The sequence below is a fragment of the Pinus tabuliformis genome, chromosome 4_1 (assembly GCF_031772625.1).
Source record: "Pinus tabuliformis cultivar Carrire ecotype Pingquan chromosome 4_1, CPIR1, whole genome shotgun sequence".
Taxonomy (NCBI): domain Eukaryota; kingdom Viridiplantae; phylum Streptophyta; class Pinopsida; order Pinales; family Pinaceae; genus Pinus; species Pinus tabuliformis.
The window spans coordinates 623237091-623257063 of NC_142303.1; the positions used below are offsets into that span (position 1 = coordinate 623237091).

The 19973-nt window shown below is 37.9% G+C and overlaps 1 pseudogene; it reads right to left on the bottom strand.

Annotated features, from left to right (window-relative positions):
- Positions 1-12108: 12108 nt before the first annotated feature.
- LOC149177564 (alpha-mannosidase At3g26720 pseudogene) lies at positions 12109-13741 on the bottom strand (annotated as a pseudogene).
- Positions 13742-19973: the final 6232 nt, after the last annotated feature.

Sequence of the window (19973 nt, forward strand, 5' to 3'; positions counted from 1 at the left end):
AGGAATGGAAGAATGATGAAGAAGTGTGGGCACTTATTCGAAAGTTACAAGAAGATTTCAGTACATCTAATACATTTAGCTGGCAAAATGATTCATTATGGTACAAAGATCACTTACACCTCTGTAAGAATTCCCAACTCAAACAAAAGATTCTCATGGAATTTCACACTTCTCCCTTAGGAGGGCACTCAGGATTTTTAAAAACCTACCACAGGGTTAAGAAGGAATTTTTTTGGGATGGCCTTAAATCGGATATTCAAAAGTTTGTGGCAGAATGTTTGGTTTGCCAACAAAATAAAGTTGAAACAATTAATACCTCGAGTCTATTACAACCTTTATCCATTCCAAGCCAATGTTGGGAGGAGGTTTCAATGGATTTTATCACAGGTTTACCCAAGTCTGAGGGAAAGAGTGTCATCATGGTGGTAGTTGACAGACTTACCAAGTATGCACACTTTTGTGCATTATCACATCCATTTAAAGCCAGTACAGTTTCTGCTGCATTTATGGAAACAATTCAAAAGCTATGTATGGAAACCCAAATATTGTTGGAAGTGATAGAGATCCCATTTTCACTGGAAATTTTTTGACAGAATTATTTTCTTGTCTCGGTACTCAGTTAGCTCATAGCTCATCTTATCATCCTCAATCTGATGGGCAAACTGAGATAGTAAACAAATGTTTGGAAGGATATCTTTGTTGCTTTGTATCTGATAAACATACACAATGGGTCAAATGGTTGCCTCTAGTTGAATGGTGGTATAACACTTCCTTCCATACAGCAACAAAAATGACCCCACTTATGGCACTTTATGGATATCAGCCACCATCCATCACATCATATTTAAGAGAAAATTATAAGGTTCAAGCAGTGGAACATCACATCGAGCATCAACAACAAGTCCTCCAACTCTTAAAGGACAACCTCGTGTTGGCATAGAATAGAATGAAACAATAGGCAGATCAACATCGCAGCGAAAGAAGTTTTGATGTAGGTAATTGGGTATTCCTACGGCTACAACCATATAAACAAATGTCCCTCAAGCAAGCTAAGAAGGATAATAAATTATCACCAAAGTATTATGGTCCGTACAAGGTGTTGCAAAAGATTGGTACTATGGCATACAAATTGGAGCTTCCTGCAGCTTCTCGAGTGCACCCAGTTTTCCATGTTTCATGTTTAAAGAAGGTTATAGGCGACAAGCTCCTAGTTCAAACAATATTGCCAGAACTTGACAAGGAAAGAAAAATTATATTGGAACCGGAAGCAGTCACAGAAACAAGAACTCGACAGCTACGAAATCAATCAATTTCAGAGTATCTCATCAAGTGGAAGAACTTATCCGCTGAAGATTCCACATGGGAGGATGAGAATTTTATACAAAAGTATCCAGAACTACTCAAGCGTTGAGGACAACACTTTTTTGAAGGAGAGGGGCATGTTAGGTCCCTATAATACTAGTGATTACCCCATTACTATTGTAGTTATATCCCTTATTAATATTGTTGTGCCCCTATTGTCCCCATATTGTTATTACTGTGCCCCATAGAATCCCTCTATTGTTACTTTTGTGCCTTTATATTATTATTGTTAGGTTGGCTGGGTTATATTGTGACTCCTTAGACTCCTATAGATAGAAAGGAGGTTTTGTCATTTGAATCATCAAAGAATCATTCATTTGTGTAATGTAAAGGAGGTTGCCCCCTCGAAGAGGCTAAATTCTAAGGCGTTGATCTATCTTTGCTATCTTTTGTGAGCTGGTTTCATAACATTGTGAGCCCTCGTTTTGCACCAAGAATGGTGAAACTCCCAAGGACTCCTCAACTCAAATTATCAACCCTGGGTTCATACAAAATTAGAGGTGATAATTCTATATGCACAATAGATTAGATTCCACTCATGACACCCCTAGTGATTACATTAGATAAAAATTTCTTAGAGACCATTCCCCCTATTGAATTAAAATGAAAGATTGTTGATAAAGGTACAATTGAAAACTAATTCTAGCTATGAAAGTGGAAATGCCATTGACTCAAATTACAGATGCTAACTAATCGATTCATGAAAGGACAAAGGCTAATCTATTTGCAGAAAGAAAGCTAGTTTATCTTGCAAAATTCATCAAACTACCAAATTTACTTGCAGAAAGGAAGTTAATTTATCTTGCATAATTCATCAAACTACCAATCATAATTGCATGTACCATCTACCTAGTTCATGCTTGCTTGTAAATCAGTAACATACTTGCATCATACTTGTGATAAAAAAAACTAACTCTACTTTGTTTGTGCAATGAAGAAAAGGAATGGTTGGAGTGGCTTAGGTGCTTCCCATGATCATCAACTCACAACTGGGGGTCATTATTCATCTTGTCTGAGTAAAAGTTGCATTGCAAATCAGAATGGATCAAGGAAAGTGGTGATATAGGCCTGGTACAAGTGGCTACTACACGAGGTCCTCTATTACTACAAGAGGGCCTCTAATGTTATAGAAGGGATTCTGAGTGGAATTTTTGGATGAGAATGATGTATTGAGGGTATGGATAGGTGGATGGAGGTTGAAGCAAATGAAGGGAGTTTGGGTTGAGCCCCTAGCCAAGCTCAGGACCTCTTAGGGGTTTGTATTGCACTAGGATGAATGCTTACGGTATTCTAGGAAAAATGACTTATGAAATAGAGTTTAGGACAGAATTTGAAGGTGGAAAGAGAAGATGAAGGAGCTCAAGATGGAAGTTCTAAATGTGCCCTTCCATGCATATTAACACAACCCTGCAATCAATCACATGGATGCATCCATTTATCATTAACAAAATGAGATAACTTATGACAGAAAATATGAGTTAAATTTAAATAACATCTAATTTATGCCATAACATTGACCTAATCACTAAACTAACTTCTAAGCTATAGAAATAAAATGTAAAATAGGACAACTAACACTAATATATTTCCAAGAAATCATAAACACAACATTTTTGGACCATGGTTGTGAATCCTTCCACTCATTCTCCCATAAGAGAGGTGATGTAGAGGCTGCAACCATATGTTTATATAGATTAATCTCTAATGAAATGAAAGAATCTATGAACTACTTGGAATCAAGAAGAAACAAAAGTACAAAAAGAGGGACCAAAGCCTTTGGGTTGGGCCCAAACCCAAGGGTCTCAGTCCTCTGAAACTAACTCAGATGCAACTTAAAATTCAACTTCTCATTATAAAAAAGTGTAGGTCTCATACATCACAAAAGTTCAAAGTAACAATGTCAAGCTTCAATCTAAATAGCTACGCCTAACTGAACAAAAACTTTGAATCATAATGAGATCTTCTTCTTGTTTATTTATACAAAAGGGAAGTTGATAGAAGCTCCCTTGAAAGTAAGAGTGATTCCCTCCTTGATCTTGAAAATGATGGATCTTGTCCTTCTTGAAATTCCCTTGGACTAGGAGTCGCTCAGTTGCCAATGAATTCGAACTCATGAGAGAGGATATTATGATCCCAATCTGAGTTTAGGGAGTTAAGTAGGTGGAAAAACCTCCTAGATTCTCTACTAGTTGTCTCCATCAAGCCCCTTCATAGTAATAACATAAAAAATGCTTCATTTTCCTACAATTAAACCACATTAGGCCACATATTATGACAAGCACCTTTTACTCCTCTTACTAAGCATAATATAACAAAAAATGTCAATTAATGTGAGAGAAGGATAGTTTTAAAGCTGGAGGATAGAATAATGATCTTCAAAATGTACCCATTGATTAGAATCATCATCATCCCCCTATTGAAGGTGTTTCTTATCCTCTAAGAAACCCAGTTATCCATGTGAAACTCTTTCGTGGCCCTGGTGGCCTGCGTGACATCCCAAGGCTCCTTAGATGATGTGCCCTCTTTTGGGTTAAAAACTGCATTCCTTTCTATCTTTGTCCACTCCCTCTACTCTTCTACTTCATCTCTTCCTTCTTGCAATCCTAGTAGAAAGGGTGGAGTGAGTTTGAGTCCTATCCACTTGATTGCAGATAAGGCTATGATTCCTAAGGGAAACCTTAGGGCTCACTAGCTCTACTTTGATATACAATGGTTCCTTCTCCTCTTTTTCCATCACCTTTTTCACCTCCTCATATCTTATCTCCTCATGAGTCATCCAGGATGCTAAAGCCATCAACTACATATCTCCCAATCTTGAATTGGGATCCAAAAAATTTAGATTTGTCAAAGTGAGATTGTGCATATAAAATTCAAATAATTTTTCCCTATCCTCCATGTTAGTTTGGTTACAAAACTCAATAAACTTCCTGTAGTCCTAAAAAGGCAAAGATCCATATTGTGCTAGAGTTTCTATTTGGAAGTGCAACCACTGTTCTTTGAGGAAGAGAGCATAAGACTTTAATGGATGCCTGCATTGTAGGACTTCCATAAAGAGACTTGCCATGGTAGCAAGTTATGTTTCTTTCTCCGGCAACCTCTCTCTCAACCTTGTGTTTTTTATGTGTAGTTTCTCCTTCATCATAGATTCCCTCATTCTAAAATCACTTAACTATTTGCCCATTTCAATGACATTTTCTTCCATGAGGGCCACATCTTCCACATTTTATATTTAGCAATTTGCATCCACCTATGGTTTCTTCCTCTTTCTATCTCCAACTCATAGAGGAGCGGAATTGCAAATCTTTCATGGATAATCCTTCCTCCTTCAATAAATTTGTAGTAGGACCCCAAGTTAGGTTATGGGCTAGACACTTGGAGATCTTGTAGCTATTTTCCAACTGATTTGGAGGTGGTGGCTTCCTTTTGTAGCTCTTTCTTGTGCTCTTGTAGCTTCCCTATTTTTCATGTAGAAGACTTTGCCCCTCCTGTAGCAAACCCTATCTCTCCTGTAGAAAACCCTGTATCTCATGTAGAAAGCCCTAATCCTCTTGTAGCTTATCTTTTTATTCTTTCTCAAATTCAGATTGTGTCCTTGGCTTCTTAAAGGTGATTGACCTAATGGTAGGGCTACTCACAGGTGCTATAGGTGACATCGTTTTGGTTCTAGGAGGAGTGACCTCTTCAAATTTTCCTTCAGTGGGTCCTATTTCTTCCTTTCTTCTTGGTGACTCATCAATAATTATAGGAGACTTTGTAGGAGTTTGTGGTTTCTATTTTCTAATTTTGGTGCTCTTCCTGGTTCTGAAATACATTTGAACTTGTCTTGATTACTTCCTCTTGGGCTTGACATGAGTGTCTAATGTAGCTAATGTTGCAACTACTTCCTATTTAGTATATCTTGGAGATATCCTTGGTTGGTTTGGTTTTTCTTTTGCTCCTTGTGGTTGAGAAGTCTACTCAGGGCTTACTTTTTATTCTCATTTATTCTCCCCCTCTCCTCATTTCACATCTTCTTCTCCTTCCTCTATCTATGTTGCCTCTTTTTCCTATGTTTTTCTCTCTTCTTCTTCTTTTCTTGCTACCTCTTCCTCCTTTGTTTTTTCTCCTTCTTCCTCCTTTGTTTTTCCTTCCTTACCTCCAATGCTAGAGGATGGTGTCTCTCCTGGTGTGATGGATTTGGTTTCTATGAAAGTATCCCTATCCATGTCCACAAATTTGTTCCATATGATAGGGATCCTCAAGTGGTTCAGAGAATTCACCATTATCAACTTCATAAGGCCATGGTGAGCTAAATGTTGGTGCTTTCCTTCCCTCATCTTCAGACTCATCTCCATGATTGACTGTAGGAGGAAATGTGGGACACTATGTCTTTGAGGGAGAGGTAATTCTACCTTGAATATTAGCTCCTGGAGCAACCTAAAGTGGTAGGCATAAACCAAACTTAATCTTCCTTCACAAGATATGTACTTGAGGATATATAAGATACCTCATCCTAATATTAAGGGAAAATTTCTCTTCTAACTCCATTCTTGTCTTCTACAGGCTTCTCTTTTAAAAGGAAGATGTTTTTCCTAGCTGTGAAACTTACTTGCTTGATTGCTTTGCTCCACCTAATTCCTAGAAGTAAGGTGGTCACTCTACTTATGGTTGTAGGGCTAAGAGAGATGGCCAACCCTGTGATAATAATAGTGGAACTATATTCCTCTTGAGAGTGTAGTTCCATGGAAAATTCATGAGAAAGATCATCATCATACCCCTTCAGCAACTTAAAGGAACCCAACCACTCGTGTCTTCTGAAGATGTCCACTACAGGAGGGTGTTGGTGAATTATCTTGGTGTATGAGGGTTCCCTTCTATTAAATCCTCCCCCCATTTCTTCTACTATTTCTCCTTGATGCTATGTAGGTGTTGAATTCAAAAAATTTCAAATAGTCTCAGTGGTGAAACAATGGTAAATTGGTTGGTAGTAGTGAGGAAGAAGGGTGCTCGAATTGACATCAACCAAACTATTTTTCTCTTCTTTGAACCACAAAAACTTAAAAAATACCTCCTACTAATCAATTAATTGTTACAGACTTAACTTCAAGCATACTTCTCATGAAATTTGATGTAGAAATGAGGAAGGAGGGCTTAACTTACTTCTTGTCAAAGAAATTCTAGGTGTGCATGAAGGTTTTGAGACAATATCGAGCCACTGTGACTTCTTTTTCTCCTCCCAATTCCTCCTGTAGCTCCTCTTGACCCTCCTGTATCACTTGCATTCCTTCCTATAGCTTTCTCCTATATCACTTGTACATAGGGTTCGAAGATCCTCAGTGGAACTCTAGGTTATCTGATGCACTAGCTTGTCCTTCCTCTACCTATTTTTGGAATGAATGATGGTGTAAATGAAGTCGAGCCCAACACATAATATCCTCTTTTGGTTAAAATCTTGGAGCACTCTAGTGACTTGGCATTAACACGAGCTTCCTCTTTTGGACCGTTATCGTCACTAGCGGTAATCATTTCTCTCTCCTCGTGATTATCACCCCACTCTTCGAGGACACCACTTTGTTTTGAGTTGACATTTCCACATTGGATGGGAGACTTAAATTACACTTGATTTTTTTGGTTGAGGGCGGCCAAGTTCTCTTGCCACCTCTATCCCATTAAAACACCTTTTCTTGCTCAAAACACATTTTAGTCATTTTATGCATAGGAGGTTAGGGTTTCCATACCTAAGCCTACCATTGGATCAAACTACTAGAAAGGTTTGCATGCTAGAGCTCGACCATCTATCATTATAATCAAGTTAGTTGACTCTTTGATTTATTTCTTGTGCATGTCTTCATTCTTGATGATACCTTGACTTATGCTTTTGTTGTGTGTGTGTAAGTGCCTCTTTGATGTCTAGGATGGTGTTGCTGGTGGAAAGCCTCCCTGAGGATGATGTGTCTCTTCATAGTTGTAGACAAGGTTCCATAATCCCTTTTCGTGGTGAAAAAAATAAATATGAGTGATTTTTGTGGTGGATAAATAGGGTGTTACAAGGGGATTTTTCTTCGCGTAGTATTCTTTTGATCTCCCCTTGATGTCTTTAGTTTGCATGATGGTGTTGAGGAAGATGATGAAAATTCATGAGGATAGGGTTAGATTCATGAAGGAGTAGTGTAGACATGATAGAAATAGAAAATAATGGCTTCTATGCTTTTTTAAGGTAGGATAGAGTAAAGAATTTGAGCAATTTTTTGGTGAAATGGAGTGGATGGGCGATGGATGGATGATGGAAAAATCATGGGAGGACCCTCTTTATCATTTATTACACTTTTAATGGTCTTTTGAGTTTTTCTACTCCTTGGATCTCCCTCCTGTAGCTTCATAAGAACCTCGTGTAGTAGTATAGGACCTCCTGTAGCAATAAAAGTCCTTCATGTAGCATCACAGAGAGGAGGTTAAATTCAAATTTCTTGTTTATGGGATGGTGGAGAGAGATAGTCACATGAATGGAGAGGATGAATATGAGGTGTATTGATGGAAGGGTGGATGATAGGTTATAGGTTTTGGATTGTAGCCATGAAATCTTACACTGTGTGTAATCTTACAAAACAAGGGAAAGGTTGACAAACATGGTATAAGCTTCTTCCTTGTGTTCTTCTTTTCCTCTTTTTTTTTTTTTATGTTTTTCCTTTTTTTCTTGAGACAAATAGGCTACCTTTGAGGAGTTTTTCAACCTGCATGCCTACCCTAGGTTCCACAAAGGAGGTTTTCACCTAGGGATTTTTATTATTTTTTTCACTCTTTTTTTCTCTTGGGCTTCCTCAGAGAGTTTTTCAACACTTGAGTTGGCCTCAGATGCCTCATAGAGGTTTTCATCTAGGCCTTTTTATTTTTATTTTTATTTTTTTCAAACTTTTAGGAATGTTGTGGACTAGAAGCTATGAAAATCCCAATAAAATTTAATTCTTTGTTGACTGAACTCATAAATTATTCCTTGGACATAGGTTTCCTCTATAGATTCAAACTATAGCCATTTACAAGGGAATTCCTTCCTCATCAATGGTTCTAATTTGGATAGATCCATTTTCATGACACTTTTCTACTAGATATGGACCCAACTATCTTGTCATTAGCTTCCCTTTAAAATATTTGAACCTATAAGTGTATAACAGGGCCCAATCCCCTTCTTGAAAAGTCTTTTCCTTGATATTATTGTTATGTGAGACCTTCCTTTGTAGTTGTATGACTTCAGTGTATAGGAGATCTTGCACTATGAACTCATTTAATCCATTCAGTTGGAGCACCATTTATTTTTGTGTTGTAGTAACATCTAAGTCCAACTGCGCTTCCATCCTCAAAGTGTTATATTCAAACTCAATAGAAAGAAAATTATTCTTCCCATAGACCAAATCATATGGAGTGAATCCAGTTGTGGTTTTCCAAGTGGTGTTGTAGGCCCAAGTGGCCTCTACTAGTCTCTCTGCCTAATCTTTCATACTCCTGCTAACAAACATAGTGAGGATGCTCTCCAATGCTCTATTTGTGACCTCTACATTCCCATTTTCTTGAGGGTGATAGGCAGTGGATGTATTGTGCTTGATATGGTGTTTCCTCATGAGATATTCTATCAAATTTGATTTGAATTGTGCTCCTTGATCAGTGACTACTTCACTTGGATACCCCAAACTTGTAGAAGATGTTTTATCTTAAAAGATCAACCACTTTATGCTCAGTTTCTTCTTTGAATACCTTTGTCTCGGCCCACTTTGTCAAGTAATTAGTGCACACAATAATGTACCTCTTTTGTCATGATGGTGGACCAATTGGGCCAGTGAAATCCATGCCCCACTTTTCAAATGGCTTTAAGGCCACTTGGGGTTGTAAGGTAATTTCATCCCTAGGTGTGGGTTTTCCCATCCTTTGGCACTGATCACATCTACTGGTGTATATCCTTGGATCTTTATGTAAAGTGGGCCAATAGTAACCATCATGTAAAACTTTAAAGGCTATCCTTTTAGCAGCAAAATGACCCCCACAAGGTCGATCATGACATGCTAAGAGGATGTCAAAGACCTCCTCTTCTCTTGCACATCTCCTCAAGATCTGATCTAGTCCCAATATGAAAATATTTCCCCCAATCCAAGTGAAAGGAGATCTTTTCCTTACAATCTTTCTTTTCTCTCTAGATGATATATTAGGAGGGAACCTTCCAACGACTAAGTAGTTTGCTATGTCAGCAAACCAAAGAGAAAGAACCGAGATGGAAAAGAGGTGTTCATCTGGAAGTTGATCATCCACCATTTCTTCATTACATGTAGGTAAGGTTAACCTGTACAAAAAATCTACAACCACATTTTATTTCCTTGGTTTGTCAATAATAGTCAAATAAAATTGTTGTAACAATAAAAACCACCTAATTATCCTAGCATTGACACCAAGTTTATTCATCAAATATTTAATGGTTCCATGATCAGCATGAACAAAATTCTGATACCCAGTGATTTAGTGCCTGAATTTGTTTAAAGAATGTACTACAACAAAGGGTTCTTTTTCAATGAAAATATAATTCAACTCATATTTAGACAAATTCTTACTAGTGAAATAGATAACATAATGAAACTTATCCTCTACTTTTCCCAAGGCTCGCCCCCATAGCTTTATCTCATGCATCAGTATGGATATGGAAAGGCAATGCATAGTTGGGACCCCTCAGGATGGGTTCGATGGCCAATTTTTCTTTCAATGCTTCAAGGGCCTCCTGACAATTGTTGGTCCAACAAAAATCTGAATCTTTGGCCAATAACCCAAACAAAGGTGAAGCCACTTTACTGAAGTCTTTGATGAATCTCTTCAAATACCCAGCTAGTCCTAAGAAACTCCTGACATCTCTTTGATTTTGAGGGGCAATGACCCTTTTGATGATGGAAATTTTGTTTGGTTCAACCTGTATCCCTTCCTTGGATATATAATTGCCAATGATATTCCCCTCATTTATCAAGAACTCACATTTCTAAGGGCTTAGAGAGAGATTAATTTCAATGCATTTCTTCAATAATTTACATAGATTGGAGAGAGCTTCATGGAAGTCACATCCATAAGTAGTGAAATCATCCATGTATATTTCAACAGAGTCATGAACTAGTTCAACAAAAATACTAAAACAATACCCTCTAGAAAGTAGTAGGGGCATTACACAAACCAAATGGAATAAATCTATAAGAAAAGGTACCCCAAGGACATGTGAATGTGGTCTTATCTTGGTCTTCAAGTTTGATCTAGGTTTGGTTCTATCCACTAAATCCATCCAAGAAGGAGAATAATTTCTTCCTTGTAAGGCCATCTAGGACTTCGTCAATGAAGGAAAAAGGAAAGTGGTCCTTCTTTGTAGCCTTGTTAAGTGCCCTTTAATCAAAACATATTCTCCACTTCCCATTCTTCTTAGGAACTAAAACAATAGGTGACACCCACTCACTATCTAGAATGGGGTATATGAACCCTACATCTATTAATTTTTGTAGTTCTTTTTTCACAGTGTTCATCCTTCTTTTGGGTTGACACACATGCTTGCATCCCTCATTGATGTAAATATGATGAGTATAAACTAAGGGATTCACACCTTTAATTTCCTTATGTTAGCACTCAGAATGAACCTCAAGGCTGAGAAAAGGCAATTCCGAGGTAACCACAGACCAAGCTTTCGATTTGGCATCTAGCCTTGCCATACTAGAGAGGTCTCTCTCTTTGCCAACAAGATGTGGTTGCAATAAATGAAATTTTAGGCTACCTATGGAGTGTGGGGATTTGTTTGAAAGGTTTTTGGGTCGAAAACAACAAGAGAAAGGACCATTGGGCTATAGGGTCGTTGCTAGTTTCTGCGGGCAAACTTGGGGCAAAGTAAGTGCAATGTTCAACCAGATAAAATATTACAAATGTGAGAAGAATAGGGGAGAAAGCCTGCTGCCCTGAAGGCATAAAACAGGGGATGGATCTACAATAGTAGCGTTAGATGAAAGAGAAAGACATGGTTACTTAGCAGAGCATCTAATAGAGGATGGATTCTGCCAAGACAACCACTACATTTAACAACAAAATCACCATGAAAGGAGCATCATGTGTAGATGGATTCCTAACACATATCTTAGATAATGTTGTAAGAAGGTAGAAAAACAAAATATGTAAGTGAATTACAGGAAAAACATACTAGACATTAACACCGTCATGGATCCTAGGCCTAAAGGGCAAAAACTGCTTTATTAAAATGATATTCAATAAAACTTTACACAGTCCCAAGCAGCCTCTCTCTGCTGCAAAAATTGATCCTCTACATCTTAAAACTAATCCTATTTATAATATTACAAAATCATTTAAATTTCCTCCACATAGGAAATAAAACAAAATAAAATAAAAAAAATCTAATAATGAAATCCTATTTTAAAACACTAAACAATATGATCAATTAATTTGCAACTAAAACTCCAAACTGTCTTGAGAACCATGAGAAATAATTTTGGAAAACCCAAATTCAGTGAAGGTTTTCCAAGTGGATTAATATCATTGTATCTGCTCCTTTATGTGTGGAACCATATTCCACAAAATCTTCCTTTTTACTGCTATTTCACCCTTTGATTACTGATATTAAGCCCAAAAATCTGAGATTTTCCTCAACCACTACTAGATTTGTGCCTGGCAACTCTGATATTTCAGTTTTCACCATTAATTTTCCTCTTTTACTCCATTTCCTCGAATCTGGGACTTAATTATTCTATGGTTTTATTCATAAAAATATCTTCGGAACTTCACACCTTTCATTTCACTCTTGTTCATCCTATTGACAGTGTTAGAAATGCCCCCACCAACTCCTATGACCTTAATTTTTGCCTCATTATTTTTGACAGGTGGAGGAAAATCCTCTAATGGGGAAAGTACATGTTTTGAAATCTCAGGAATTTTGAAACCATTATCCCCTTCCTGTGATTTGATACTTGTATAATTTCCTAGAGGTACAAGTTGTGACTCTATTATCTTTCCATCATAATCTTTGACAACTAGTGATTCATTGTTTACTAGCACTCTTATAGTCTCTTTTTGCTTCCAACCGAGACCAGTATATGCAACTACAACCATGCTCTTCCCAAGTAGAAGGTTTTCTTCTATTGGTGGGAAAAAATTGATGTTTAGGTTACCACACTGTTCAAACTTTGTCGATGTATTCAGGCATCCATAAGATTTTGAACTCGTCAAGCAGGAAAGAGCTGAATTCACTACCTCTTCTACCTAAGAAGCTCTGATTGCAAGGGATTTAGCATAGTCACTAGCTGCATGGCTTTTCTTAGTGCCAGTAACAGCATCATGATGCTATGCAATAGCCAAAGCATCACCTAGAAGGTCTATTGTTGGGGCCAGAATCTCTTCTCCCAACTAGGAACTCAAATTGTTGTGCAACAACATAGTAACCACTCAGGAAGCAAACATATCCCTTCAGAGCTGGCCTACTTGTGAAATATCCTATCCAATAAGAATGTTCACCATCTACATACCTTATTCACATAGTGGATTAACTTGTCCATTTGGCTGAACCAAGAATCCGCATATAGATATTCAAAGTCATTTCCCATTGTCCACATAATATGATTTGTACAGGTAACATTAGCCTGAGTTATTGCTGCTTCGACAAAATCATCAACACGTTGTTTAACATTGTTGTCAAAAAGTAGAGCATCACCCTGAATTGGAGGAGAATTATCATCCCCATAAAAAATTTCATATTGAAAACGATCCGGAGGATTATAGTGAACAGGAAATGCATCAGTAAATATCTGAGTAGAGGGACCAAATGTCTTGGAACCTTGCCATACAACCTCCAAGGTCTTCTGATTTATTTGGTTTTCTCTGTCCTGGTAGTCAAGCTGTGCGAAAAATAGAGAGTCGAACCCAAGCTCTGCACCTAGCAAATACTCTTGAACTGCAGAATGCCCAAAAGGATCAATCTGCCATCTAATACGCAGGGTTTTATAAAATTTCTGCTTGATAAAATGGTGTCCAAGTGTTGTCTAATCAATCATGTCTATATAATTGTGTTGATGCTTCATCAAGCATACACCAACCACCATTTACAAATTCCAGCTGGCCTGAATCAACTAGTTCCTTGACTTGTCCCTGCTTCTCCTCTTCGATAGTCTTAGACAAACACAAAGTAACCTGCAATAAGTAACAAACAATGCGACTGACATTTTACTCTCTGCAGCAAAAAAACATTTCACAACCATAGTTGTTTTTGAGTCCCTTTTCGGTACATAGGCTCTACGCGCAATGGTAAAGGACTACACGCAACACCATTTCTTCTTGCATTGTAGCTCAACTTCATAATCCTTGTCCCGAATCATTTTTTTACCATATCAGTCATCATACTTGTATCTGTCAAATTCCCTCTCTAACAGTGTAATTAAAAGTTTTCTTCATCTATCAAGAATCCCTGCAAGGATACTTCATAACCCAAGGTTTGGCATGAACCAACAAGTAAGCATATTGAACGTATCGAGCTTTCAAATTTTAGACTTGGCACTATGATCAAGATGGTAAAACTAACTATTTGTTCAATCATGCTTGGTATGAGTTGATGTCCTAAATGCTCATAGGGTCTAAAACCTGCATAATGGATAATTTGACAGCTGACAAGTCACTCGAAACTGTACATCATGAATCTAAGCCTACAAATCATATGGGGACTCAAAAGCACCATATTTATCCATCACTTTATGCAAATCCTCTCTCTATGCAACCAATAGTGATGCCTTTGTGATGACCTACAAATGCCGAAGTTCGAGTAGCATACTCTGAAGAAAATAATGGTTTAGCTAATATTTTTTCGAACAAGTGTAGCTGACCAAAAGGAACATATGCAGGTAAATTGGGCACTTTGTACCATTGTATATATTATGATTTAATTGATTTCATGTTTTCATTTGATTTCTTCTAGATAACCTCAGAGGAGATTTTATCTGCATCAGGAGATGGTATGAAGGTTACTCCATCTGTCCCTTCATGGCTTTCAAGAGCTTGTAGCGATGATGTTTCTTTTAAAGTCAAATCATAATCATCCTCTTTCGAAGAAGTATTTGCATCATCCCTTCTTCGTCTGAACCAATCAAGCTATTTCTGGATACCTTAGAGGGGCACTAATATAGATAGTCTCTGAAAAGAGTTTTGAATAGGACCTAGACCCAGTACCAATTGTTCACCTTCATTTCGTATTGCCTTTTGCAACCTCGATCATTTTCTTTGCACCACAAGCCCTTCTATAAATAGTTTCAAAAGCATTTATAGGCGAGATGTTATCTCTACAAACAAGTACTTTGTTGCTGCCTAATTTAAACAACAGCCGGTTGGGAAAGCAATCATCCCATCAAACGAGCATCAATGTTCATTTGACCATATCTTCTGATCCAGCAGCCAGTTTTCAGAGTGTGATATAATGTTGAAAAGCTCTTTCCAAGCTGCTTCTGATGGACACACTTGTGACATGTTTCGTGCTAAATATCATGTGAAAACATCTAACCAAGCCAAACCTAGTAAGAGGCCCATTTTGATCACTGTAGGAAAGCCAAATGACTAACTCTAATAGTGGCGACCATACAAAGTTAGTCTTTTTAAAGCTTAATGTAATTTTCACCTCAAAACATGTTTTGAGGTGAGAACAGAGTATTTTGTTTTTATTATCATTTTTTATGTAATTTCATGTTCCTATATGTAATATTAATTCCCAGCTACTCCTAAGCATCAATCCATACTGCCTAGCTACAAACATTGCAAAAATCAAGTCAGCATGATCTAATCCACTTGCAAAAGCAAAAAGTGAAACAAGCATTAAAAAATAGGGTTTTCAAAAGGCAAAGAAGATTGGAAAAGTGGGTTTTCAAAAAGTAAAAATCAAAATGTTGCTCATATATAAAACCCCTTTCATTCTACCTTCATTTAATTATGTCATTTTCAAGTCAAATAAACCAAAGGAGAGAAGAAAGAAGCAACTTCAAAGTGATTTTTAGCAAAACATGGGCGGCGCTACGCGTAGGCAACTAGCTCTACGCTTCTAGAGGATTTTTGCCTAGCGCTGCGTGTAGGGAGGAAGGCACTGTGTGTAGGACGTTGTGCTGCACGTAGGGAAGTTTTTGAAAATGTTAATTTGAATGGGTGCTACGTGTAGGAGCCCGCGTTGTGCGTCTATGCAGGAGCAATGCGCGTAGGGCAACAAACCATAAAAACACTCCAAACTTCAGATTTTTGCCAAATTTCCTCCAAATTTCACCTTGTACAAGTAAGTACTATCACCTTGCTTGATGATTGGCTTGCATATGTGAATTTTTAGACAATTTTTCATTCCTAAGATAAAACAATAGTTTTTCACTATAAACCCTAGTCATTTTTGTTTCTCCCATTGCCTAGTTTCATAACTAAACCCCTTAAACATCATTCCCTTCACCTTCATCTACATTTCACCATCTATCACTCATTCCATAAACCCTCCCCTCACTCTCATGGTTTGTCCATAACTACCTAAGCTCACTCAAACTCATCCCTACAAACCCTAGAGTATCCCATTCACTCCCTTTTATTGTCTAAAATTGTGCAAAATAGGCAAATTGGATAAACATGAATAGAGGTGACTCTGATTATGATGGGGAGGATACAACAAGTGATAATTCAGTTTAGAGGAGAAGGCAACAGAGAAAACCTCATAACGGAGGTAAAATTAATAGAGAAGAGCCAACCAATTTAGCAAAACTACAAGCCTCTCCATTAGCAGTTTCTTGTTTCAGACACCTTGGATGTTATGAGTTCTATGAATTAGTGGAGAGAGTTCAGTTTCATCATGAATTGGCTAGACTCTTTGTAGCCAACTTGTATAACAACGAAGTGACTCTTGCTGGGGTGACTTTCACAGTGTCACCATCTATAATTTCAGAGGCCACCAGAATTCTTGATGTTGGTAAGAAATGGTATAAGGCTCAGGACCTTGATAAGAATTATTATGAGCCTTACATTAAGCCTTAGTGCAGAAGTTAGGTGAAGAGACTTTTCCCCTTAAAATTTTTGGAGAATAGATATGTCCCCTTGATGAGGATTATCATCAAATATTTCACTTGTGAGGGCAGATTTTCCAAGTTGTACACTTACCATATCAGGCTCCTCATGCACTTTACAAAGGTGAAGATGTTGAACCTCCCCTACTTTTTGTTTAGAAACATTGATAAGATGGCTTACATTGTGCAGAAGAAGCCATACCCTCAGCAGATGAACATCATATATCATTACTCCTTAATCAAGATTATTGTTCTTCACCATCTCAGTCTTCTAAATATCACTTGGGAGACTTTCATGACTCATGACATGTTCAGGGAACCCCAAATTCCTCCATCCATGGTGCAAGAAATAGGTGGGCCTTCTACTCATGTTGAAATAGGAGAGGAATACAAAGAGACAAAAACTACTGAGGTGTTGGTATTCTTGACATATCACAGAGGTACAAGGAAATTATTTGTAGCTGCTAGGCAAGTGTTTGCTCCACAAGAGGTGGAAGGGACCTTGCCTTCTTCATCAGTTCACAGGCAAATTTTATCTCCACAGGGTGTGGAAGGGGCTTTGCCTTCTACATCAACAAAGCAAGTACAGGTTGAGCAGTTGAACAAAGGGAAGGAAAAGGTACAGGAGGATGACTTGGATGATGAGAAAGAAAGGGAGTTTTAGTTGGAAGAACATGATGAGCTCGAGCAGCATGACACTGAGGTTATTGAGTTAGAGGCACAATATCAAGGAACCATCAAAGACATCATCATATAGGAAAGGGAAGCTCAAACACAAGCTTTGGTGGGCAACCTAGAGAGAGCCAAGTATGTCATCACATACTCAGAATAGGAAAACAAATAGTTGAGTGACAAACAAGTCCTCATGGAGCTAGAAGTGCTCAAAGCAAGGATGTAAAGTAACAAAGAGGCTCATGTCACTTTGACTCCTATCAAGCAAGAAATTGAAAATGATAAGGAGACTTGGCTTGAGAGAGTCAAAATACATCTTGAAGGACTCATTGAGAAGGCCAATAGGGACAAGAAAATGCTTAGACACATGGCATACCATTACATGACCTGCAATAAAATTTGTAACATGAGGATCAGAAAGTTGAAGGCTAGGTTAAGGAGGGCTTTAGAAGGCAAAAAGAAGGAGGATAGATTAAATATGTTGGCTTAAGCCTCCTTGGCTAATCAAAGCAGTTGATGGTGGTGCCTCATACCAATTTTGTGCAGTTTTTGAGGAAATTTTGTCATTTTTGACTTTTGGAAATTCAATACACAAAAAATCTGCCCAAAAGCGCAGTGCACTGGCACTACGCTTTTTCTAGAGGCACCCAATGCACAAATGGCTTGCATTTTTGGATTTAGGGCATCAAGGACATGCACCTTAGAAATTTTCAGAATTCTTGGAGCAGATTTAGTCCACCAAAAGGTCCAAAAGCACTCAAAATTTGACCTTTCTGCTAGTTCTTGGACACACAGAAGCAACCTTGGGTGAATCCGTTTTTTAGGGGGCAAATGAGCTCCAAATCTAGAAATTATAGGTGTTGTGGAAACTAGACTTGTAGAACTTTCCAATGAGCTATCCTGGGCTCAATTTGGATGAAGGAAAGGCCTCCAAAGGTGTACTCAAAGTGGCGCTATGCGTAGGACCAGTGGCGCTATGCATAGGGCATTTTTACTCAGGATAAATGTTTTGTTAAATTTTGACCATTTTCTTGTTTTCTATCTCATGGAGGTGAATCTACTGATGTAATTAAGGCCATGGTTTGTAAATGTAATAATCAAACACTAGTAGATGGTAGATTCATTAGATAAAAAGTGGATTTGATGGTAGTGAATCAATTTCCCCTCTTTTAGAGGCAAGTTGTTTGACTGTCTAGATTCCTGTTCCTTGTTTAGAAATGGTTGAAACAACTCCTCTTTTCATGGTTTCGACCCTTGATGGTTAGGATGAGTGATTTGAATGTCTATATCATGTATTTTGTTTGCCATTGGCAAGGGTTGGATTCAGCTAGATGCTCATGTACTTAACACATATCATTTTGTAGCAGTTTTGGCAGGAAACTAATAAAGCTGCAGCTATTTCTATGGGATCCCTGTGGTATGGCTTTTAGCATGTGTTTCTTCTTCTGTTAATATGTTCTCATGTTATTTATGTATGCCTCTTTCATATAATTTCTTCTCATTGGTTTTTTTCAAGTTAGATAGGTGGAATACATTAGGTTTTAATGCTCTGCCTTGGGAAAACACCAGTATTTCATGATTTTTTCTACTATTTAGGAAGGATTCATGACTTGCTCATTCCCTTCTTAGATCCTCACCAGTCTAGTATTTCACCCCATCAAGCCTAAGGTGTTGAAGATCTTACCTACCTTGCCCCATAGAATCCCTTGCAATTTTGACTTAGTTTCCCAAACCCAAATTGCCCAGCTCCTCCTGATCTGGCAAAAAACACCAACAAATTCAATCAAAACCTTTTGAGCTACTATACCTAGCATAAAGTCTTTTTCCTGGTCCAGTCATCTTGACTGAGATTCATAAGGAGAGAGCCCTCTCCCGGCTTGGTAGGGCTAGCTACCAGGTTAAGCTTGGTTTGTGATTACCCTAGAATTGCCTCCATTCAGCTTGAGGTCAATTTAGGTGATAACACCTTATAATCCCAAGAAAAATCATCTAGGTGTTGCCTCAACATTTTGCACAATTTTTATTCCTGTTTGGCCGAGAGAGAAGGGTTGATATTTAAGGTTCTAGATGGGCCAAAATCTACAATATTGACATGTTATATACATGAGTCAATAGGGTATAAGTCAATCCAAGGATTAGTCCCATATTATTTTATCAAATCATCAATTAGTATGGTAGTGGGAGTTTGGTTAAGAAGGATATGTTCAATGAGGTCATCATCATGAGGTCCCCCCCCCCTCCTATAATAGTATCTAGAGTGCATATTGGGTGGTGGGTGGTGAGATATAGTTCATCTTCTTCCTCCTATTCTAACCACAAGGGTAAGTCATGCTCTATAGAAGGCTAAGGAGGAGGATACAATACTAGTTGTTTCGATAGATGTCCATTCTTAATGGTCATGTTCCTAGACCTACAACTAATGTAAGCATTAGCAATATCTAACCACAATCTTCCTATCATGAGAGGATAGCCATTAAACTTGGTTTTGGGTTGGAGAGCTAGGAAATCAATAGGATACTCCCAAGAGTGAATGGAGACCATAACATATTCAACCACTCCTTGAGGATCTATTGTGGATCTATTTGCAAGCTGTAGCACTGTGGTTGTCTTTCTCAAAGTCCATTGGAGATTTATCTTTAGCATGGTTTCCTTAGTCATCACAATTATTGCAGCCCTAAGATCAATCAAGTTATTAGGACTATAAGGCCATCAATGTGCACATCTACTACTGGGCTTCCAGGGTCTAGATATTTTGTGAATATCACCCTCCCAAGCATCAAATTAGATAATTTCCCAACAACATTTATTGTGGGGGTGGCTTTTTTTCTTCCCCCGAGATTTTTGAAAAAATTCTCCTAGATGAGATTATTATATATGGGAACATCT